This window comes from Camelina sativa, chromosome 18, assembly GCF_000633955.1.
Source record: "Camelina sativa cultivar DH55 chromosome 18, Cs, whole genome shotgun sequence".
NCBI lineage: Eukaryota > Viridiplantae > Streptophyta > Magnoliopsida > Brassicales > Brassicaceae > Camelina > Camelina sativa.
Window position 1 is genome coordinate 8,135,131 of NC_025702.1, and position 8,814 is coordinate 8,143,944.

Here is an 8,814-nt window from a genome sequence, read left to right on the forward strand (position 1 = left end):
CTCTACGGAACATAACCAAACAAAAAATCAGTTCGGATTGGGTTGAGTGAGAATTAGTCTTGGGTTTATCCGGTTTAAGTCCAGAAACAGAGTGAAATCGGTTCAAATCCAGTTAAAACCGGTTTAATTACGTTATACTTTGGTATAATTTTTGTTTTTTATCAAAAAAAATTGGGTAATCGGGTCGGATCGGATACCGAACAAATTTTCAATTTTTTTGAATTAAACCGAACTCTAAATTTGGTAGAACCGAAACCCGAAAATTCAGGCCGGGTCGGTTTGGCGGCTTCGCGTCGGATCAAAGTCGCATGCCTAGTGTTAACCCTTTAAATATTAGGGTATTTCTTTACATATATTTTTTATATTTTTTCCCAAAACTTGATATCAAAATTACCGGCTTCCCTCGAAGTCAACCATAACACCTCTTTACTCCTCGGATTCAGATCCTGTCACCAAGTGTTCTATTTAGTCGCAGTTAGATAGGAGCTTTGTTTTGACGCCGAAGCTGTGCAAGATGTTAACGAGGCACTATGACCCAAGTTTTGTACTTCAAAAATCCATGTCTGTTTCAAATCCTTCTTTGTCCTCCTGTAGTATACATTTGTGTCGATCCATGGAACCAACTGTCTAAAGACTAAAATTGGAACATAATTGTGATACCTCGGTTTCAGAAACATGCAGAGAGGTTTAAAAGAATTGATTTGGCCACCTATGTAACCAAAGTGCACTTATCTTTTCGGTCAAGGGTCCTGAACTCCAGAGTTAATCGTGCTTGAGCTAGAGTAGTCTCAGGAAAGGTGACCTTCCGGGAAGTGATTGTTGGAATTGTGCGAGTGAGGACAAAACATAGGGAAAGATCATGTGATAATCTGTAAGGACTGTAAAAAATCTTTAAAGCCTCCCGGACGTAGCAAACCGATCGTTGGATACGGATTGGCTCACGGGCCTAGCGAGAGCACGTGGGCCCCATTAAGGAAGGTGAGCCCATAGACTAGGAGTGAACATGGGACCCACTTAGAGGTGGCGGTCGGGGCATTACAATTTGTATCAGAGCTGAACCCAAACGAGTGTGGACTGAGGGGACTCACAAGAGCAGGGGTGACGGGCTTGATGCAAAACGAAGATGTTGTAATCTGTTAGTGGGCGTGAATTGTAACACCCCAGTTTCATGGACACGCGGAGAGGCTTAAAAGAATTGATTTGGCTACCTATGTTACCAAAAGTGTACTTATTTTTTCAGTCAAGGATCCTGAGAGAACTCTAGATTTAAGCATGCTTATGCTAGAGTAGTCTCAGGATGGGTGACCTTTCGGGAAGTGATTATCGGAACAATACGAGTGAGGAAAAAATACAGGGAAAGATCATGTTGTGATTTGTAGGAACGGTAACAAGTCTTTAAAGCCTCCCAGACGTAGCAATCCGACCGTCGGATATGGATGGGCTCATGGACCTAGTGAGAAGATGTGAGACCCATTAAGGAAGGTGGACCTATGAATTAGGAGTAGACATGGGACCCACTAAGAGGTGGCGGTCGGGACATTACAAGGTTTAAATTAACCTTATGCAGTGTAGTATATAAGGTCTCAATCAATGATGGGTGAGATGCAAAACAATCAAGATGCAATCAATGAATACAAGTTAAGACAATCTAGAGATGGGAGTTTCAACTATCAACCTAGGGTGAAACAGAAATGCAATAAACTAAACAAATTAAAGTCAGTACTACTAAGCATGACTAAACTACAAAACAGATGCAAATTAGAACAAACTAGAATGATTCAGAACAAGAACTACTAAACGATCATGCAAACGAGTAAGCAAACAGACTAGCGAAATAAGAACCAAGATCGAGTGCTAGAACGAGTGCAGTAAGAACAAAATATTAAATGCAAGAATTAGAAACAAAAAAAGAACAATAAAGTCCTAAGGATAGAAATAATTGGTTGGCAGTAAACTTAGTCTATCTGGAATGCTTAACAAACTCACAAAGAGCTAATCCCTAGAAAATAAACATAAAACTTTACTAATTCATTCTCATGATAATAACAATCAAGTTCAATCACTTCTAGACCTAATTCTCATTAACTATAACATAACCAAACATACAATAAATTCCAATTCATTACTATCAATAATCACCCTAGGGAATTAATCTCTTGCGCTAGGCATAAAAATTTCTAGTAGTCATTCAAACATTTCATTAAACACCTTTTTGGTGCTGAAACATCTAGGATCTAATTCCAACTTCTCAGAAAGGAAAGAGCATTAAGAGCACCTAATCCAAAAGGGATTCTATGTAATCTAAGCTTAAATATCCTAAACAGACTAAATTCGTTACCAACCTAACATATCCTTAAGAACATAATCATTACTCAGAGTTAATAAACATGATTATGAACTCAACCCATAAATTGTTAAAACTTGCATATTAGATAGATAATGATGCGATAAACAACTTTATAGGAAGAAGTAAAATGAAAATTCCAAACAGAATTAAAGATATTTAGATTACAAGTATGAGGTGGCTACAAAAACCCTCGAGCTAAAAAATGAGATCTTTCTGGTCAAAGACTGACAAGCTTATATATAGAAAAGGAAGGAAGTCCTAGTTAGTGTAACATTCGTGAACCAAAATTGTGGATTTTGGGGATGGGTGTCGATCGACACCAAGGGTAGTGTCGATCGACACCAACGATTTTTGGTTCGACCAGATTGTTTATAAATCGTCGAAATTAGAACTGGCTTGGGTTGGGAAGCCCTAAACTGGAGTATTAAAGGGAGAAGTCGACTTAAGGGTTTCGGTGGCCGCTCTTTGTCGTTTTCCAGAGAGAAAACAGAGGGAGAAAGAGAGAGCTTATGAGTTTAGAGGTTTTTGGGCTTTTCTGGAATCTTTTGGTGAGATCTGTTGCTGTAGAAGGGAGTGCTATTGCTGGGAACGAAGGTGAAGCTTTTTCAGGTGTAGGATTCATCGTTTTTGAGCCAGATCTTTCTACAAAAGAGGTGAGTGCATGACCATGGCTGATCTAAGCCTGAGATCTCTTTTGTTTTGCCTGTTTTCTGTTGTTGTGGTGTTTTTCTTGTGTATGTTGGATGCTATAGGGTTCCTTTAGTTTCTTGTGGCCTTTGGGCGAGTTTTTGGACGGATTGGAGGTGGTTAGAATCAGAGATTCGATGATCGGGTTCGAGCAGAACATGTCTGCGGAGTCGGTGTCAATCGACACCAGGTGGGTGTCGGTCGACACCAACTTGTCCGACGCTTGTTTTCTTGGATTGTTGTGTTGTTTGTGTTGCTTAACACTGGAATCTCAGTTGCTTGTGTGTATAGCCTAGTAGATGGGAGGTTTTTCTATTTGTGATAATACTTACGCATCTCAATTGTTGTTTGTGGTGTAAGATTGTGAATAATCTCCTTGAGGAGTTATTCTCATTGATATGTGTTTATATAGTGTACATGAATATCCTAATAACCAAATATACTCTATACAACAGTAATGATTTTGGATATATTCATATCTTATCTAACACTCCCCCGCAGTCAGAGCGGGAGGTTGATGGGCGCTTACACTGGACCGAAATTCAAGAAACATAGGTGATAGAAGGCCCTTGGTGAAGATGTTTGCATACTGGTAAGCCGAAGGAACGTGAAGCGCACAAACATGACCAAGGGCGACGCGTTCTCGAACAAAATGTATATCGATCTCAATATGTTTTGTCCGCTGATGTTGAACCGGATTAGAGAAGAGGTAAACGACACTCGCATTGTCCCAATAGACTATCATGGCCTTAGAGATGGGAATGCGAAGTTCCAAGAATATGTTCCGTAGCCACAAAGTCTCTACAACGGTATTGGCAACGCCCCTATATTCGGCTTCAGCACTGGAGCGAGAAGTCATTTTTTGCCGCTTAGCAGACCAAGAAGTCAAATTATCACCAAGGAAGACACAGTAACCGGAGGTGGACCGGCGCGTGTCAGAGCATCCGGCCCATTCGGGGTCGGAGTAGGCCACTAGACCGTCAGTCGAGGAACGGTACAACTGTAGAACATGTGCAAGAGTACCTTTGATATAGCGCAAGATCCGCTTTAAAGCACCAAAATGTTCTTCCTGAGGGTCATGCATGTACAAGCACACCTGCTGCACCACATAGGATATGTTCGGACGGGTAAAAGTGAGATATTACAGTGCACCGGCGAGGTTACGATACAGTGTAGGGACAACGACCAGTTGACCATCGTCCGCAGGCAGCTTAGGTTTTGTGTCAACAGGTGTGAGATATGAACTGTAGTTAGTCATTGAAGCTTGTTCAAGAATCTCCATTGCATATTGACGTTGACTCAAGAATAGTCTAGACGCATTTCGATTGACCGCAATTCCAAGAAAGTAGTGTAGTTCCCCAAGTTCAGTAATCTCAAACTCGGCATGAAGGGAGGAGATATTATAGTTGAGAAGGCTCTTGGACGAGGCGGTCAGGACTATGTCGTCGACATAGAGCAAGAGATATGCCAGCTCCTTGTCGTGTGAGATAACAAAGAGAGACTGATCACACTTACTTTGTGAGAAACCAATATGTTTGGCATATGTCGTGAACCGGTTGTACCATGCCCGCGGAGCCTTCTTAAGCCCGTACAATGACTTGGGGAGCAAGCAAACGTGATTCAGCTTAGATGGGTCAACAAAACCTGGTAGTTGGTGCATATAGAAACGCATTCTTCACGTCAAGCTGATGCAATAGCCAGTCCCGTGAAACCGCAACTCAAGTACCACACGAATTGTTTCAGGCTTGACCACAAGGCTGGAGGTGTCATCACAATCCACACCGACTTGTTGGGAACTACCATTTGCTACAAGACGTGCTTTGTAACGAGCAATGTTTCTATGTGCGTCATACTTGTGCCTGAAAAGCCATAAACACCGAATAATATTAGTAGCAACTGGACGGGGAACAAGGTCCCACGTTCTGTTTTTAATTTGAGCATTATACTCAGAGGTCATGGTTGGATTCCAGTTAGTGTCCTTTGCAGCATGTACATGAGAAAACGGAAGAGGAGAGATAGTAGCACATTTAGTGTAAGTCGATGAATCGGCTTAGTGATGGCACTCTTGCTTCGCGTAGTCATGGGATTAGTAGGAAGTGGGTTGTTTGGCTGCTCATTTGGCTGTGGAGGAGGGGGGACTGGAACAGAAATTGGAGGTTGAGGAACATGACTAACCCGAGGAATAGGAGGCGGATGAACAATGGGTGGAGGCTGCTCTTGACGCACCGGTGGTGACGACAAGTAGGAGAAGGGGAAGACATGTTCATCAAAGATAACATGATGTGAGAAAATGATTTTGCGAGTGGATATGTCTAGGCAGCGGTAGCCTCTATTATCATTTGGATAACCAAGAAAGACACACGCAGTGGAACGAGGTGAAAGTTTGTGGGCTGTGATAGGAAGGAGATTGGGGTAACAAAGACAACCAAAAAATCGAAGGTGATCATAAGAGACGGGTATATCATGCAGATGAGTGTATGGGATCTCATCATTGATAGCCGAGGAAGGGATGATGTTCAGCAGATATGCGCTTCAACCCAGTACATTGGTGGCATGGACGTCTGAACAAGCAACGTACGGACCGCATTGTTGATCGTACGGAACATGCGTTCCGCCTTTCCATTTTGTTTCGAGGTGTGGGGGCAAGAGAAACAAAATGTGGTTCCTTCCGATGCTAAGTAGTCCAGCATGGGACGGTTGTTGTACCCCCCCCCACCATTATCGTATTGTAAAGCTTTGATGGTCTTGTGAAATTATGTCTTCGCATAGGCTGAGAAGTGCAGGTATCTGCTGAACAGATCAGTTTTTCGTTTAAGAGGATAAACTCAAACAAATTGAGAATAATGATCAAGAAATAAGAGATAGTATTTAATTCCACTCAAACTTGAAACAAGAGAGGTCTACAAATCAGAGTGAATAATGTCAAAACTAGAAGAGACAACAGAATTGGAAGAAACAAAAGGCAATCTCGTGTGTTTGCCTAGGTTGCATGCATGACACAACGAGTCAGTTTTATTGTTAGAGATGGAAGACGAAGAAGCAACAAGATTCCTAAGAGAATCACTACTCAGGTGACTCAACTGTTGATGCCAGACGTGACCGCCCATCGGACTTGTAGTGAGAGCGAGAGCAGGACTAGGCGAGGGTGATAGCGTCACCGAGTAGAGTGAGCCAGGACTGTTACACCGGAGTAGACGAGTTCGAGTGAGAAGGTCCTTAACAGAGAAACCAAACGGGTCAAACTCGACAGTACAATTGTTGTCATTGACAAACCGACGAACAGAGATTAAATTTTTAATGATAGATGGGCACAGAAGAACATTGTTTAAACAAAGAGGACGAGAAAGAGAAGATATACTTCCATGACCAGATTTTGTAACAGATGCAATAGAGCCATTGCTGACCTTAAGAAAAGGATAAATACTCGAATTAAAAACAGAATGAATGTTACCTTGTTCAGTTGTGACGTGTGAGGTGGCTCCAGAGTCCATGACCCACGACGGATCATACGGGTCTTGAAGACTCATTGTACTGAACGCTTATGCAAGAGCCATTGGGATTTGCTCCGCCAAGTGTGTGTGTTGAACAGTCTGAGCAACGTGAGCCTCACCATGATGTTGAGGTGCCGGACCGAGAAGACTACCAGAAGGACGTGGATGTGTATGATGATATTGCGCAAGAGGCATCGGGTGTGAACCAGGATAGTAACCAGAAGGTGGAGGCGGAAGGATATGGATAAGGAGCGCCATACGACCAGGACTATTGGTGAGGTGAGTGGAACATGTTGGAGTTGTTGTTGTTGTAATGACCTCCACGGTTATGATTGTTGTTGTTGTAACCTGCCACCACGGCCACGTGCTCGGCCACCGCTAGAGCTGTTGTTGGTGTAGCGAGGTGATTGTTCAGACGTTGTATATAGCACATCAGAAGCAGAGTGATGGTGTGGATTGGTGGGTGTTGGACGAACGATCTTCTTAGGACATTCTTCTTACATGATCAACATGGATTGGGCTACAGAGAACGACGGGAAAGGACTTTTGTGTTTGATGACATTGATGATGGCATCAAACCTGTCGTTTAGACCGTTGAGCAAGTGCATCACAAGGATGCGTTCTGTCACCAGTGAATCCACATTAGCCAGAAGGTCGGATAGGGATTTCAGCTTCATGCAGTAATCATGAATGGAAAGATCTCCAATGGTGAGATTACGCAGTTCGTTATCGAGTTGCAGAGCGCGAGCTTCCTTGTTGTCGCGAAATAGGTTTTCAATGGCAAGCCAAAGTTCACGAGAGGTACACTTGGTCTTGAGGACTGTGTCAAGGATGGATTCGAAGATGGTGCCGTAAATGCACATCTTGACAAGGCCATCATGTTCGCTCCATGAATCTTTGTTTGCTGTTGTTGGGGATGAGGAACCATCAATATGACCCAACACGCCTGAAACAACCCGTTTTTTTTTAAATAATAAATACAAGATATAATCAAGCATCCCATAATACTTAACTAAACCAAACAAACCACAACTCATCATTAAACCAGAAACAAACGTTATGCACAAAGGAAACATACTAATAATACCAAACCAATATATCATTAATACAATATTATTCCTAGCCATTCTATCCAACAACCTAACGTGACTCTAACCAAGGTTCCAATAACATAACCATACATAACCAACATCACACAAACGAGAACCTAGATCATCCTCCTCCTCATCGCCTTGATTTCACGTTCACACTTTGCCTTTACCTGCACCGCAAACACAAATTGAGATGCATGAGTATTTAATAAACACTCAGTGAGGCAATCCTCCCATCTACTGGGCTATACTCACAAGCAACTGAGATTCCAATGTTTAACAAACAACAAAAAAACTCAACAAACTAGGAAATCACGAATCAGACAAGTTGGTGTCGATCGACACTGACTCTGCAGACGCGTTCTGCTCGAAGCCGATCATCGAATCTCCGTTTCCAACCACCTACAATCCGTTCCAAACTCACCCAAAAGCTTCAGAAACCTATAAGAACCATAACACAACCACCACAAGCAAGAACAACAATACAAAACACAACCAATCAAGCAAACAAAGGATTCTCAGACTTAGATAAGCCATGGTCTTGCCCACACCTCTTTTGCAGGAAGATTCTCACTCAACCATGACGAATCCAACACTTAGAAGCCTTCTCCTTTGTTCCAAGCAAAAGATCTTCACTCCACAGTAACATATCTCTCAAGACCAGCCAAGGATCTCACAAATCTCTCTCAAAAACGTTTTCTCCTTCTTCTCTCTGTTTCTCTGACAAAAACTGCTAAAAGGACGAAATAAGTCGATTTCCCCTTTTAAACTCGAGTTTAGGGCTTCCCCTAAACCAACCACGCAAACCGGACGATTAAAAATCAAATCCATCAAACCGTTTGCAAACGGTGTCGACCGACACCACAAGTGGTGTCGATCGACACCCTAACCGAAATTCCAGAAATTGGTTCGCAGGCGTTACAATTCTCCCCCTCTAACAAAGGATTCGTCCTCGAATCTGATCACACAACCACTCATCCACAAAACTCATCACACCACCGCCGCAACGGTTTGTACCATCTAACCATCTGGTCTGCCGCATCCATGACACCACTGGTCCACACAATCCTGACCCAGCCGGGCAACAAAGCCCTGCCCCCGCTGGTCAATCCATGCCATACCCTCCCAATCATCACCACTCTGGTCCCCCCGACCAGCATACACCTGACCCTCCTGGTCAACACACAGAGATCCCGAG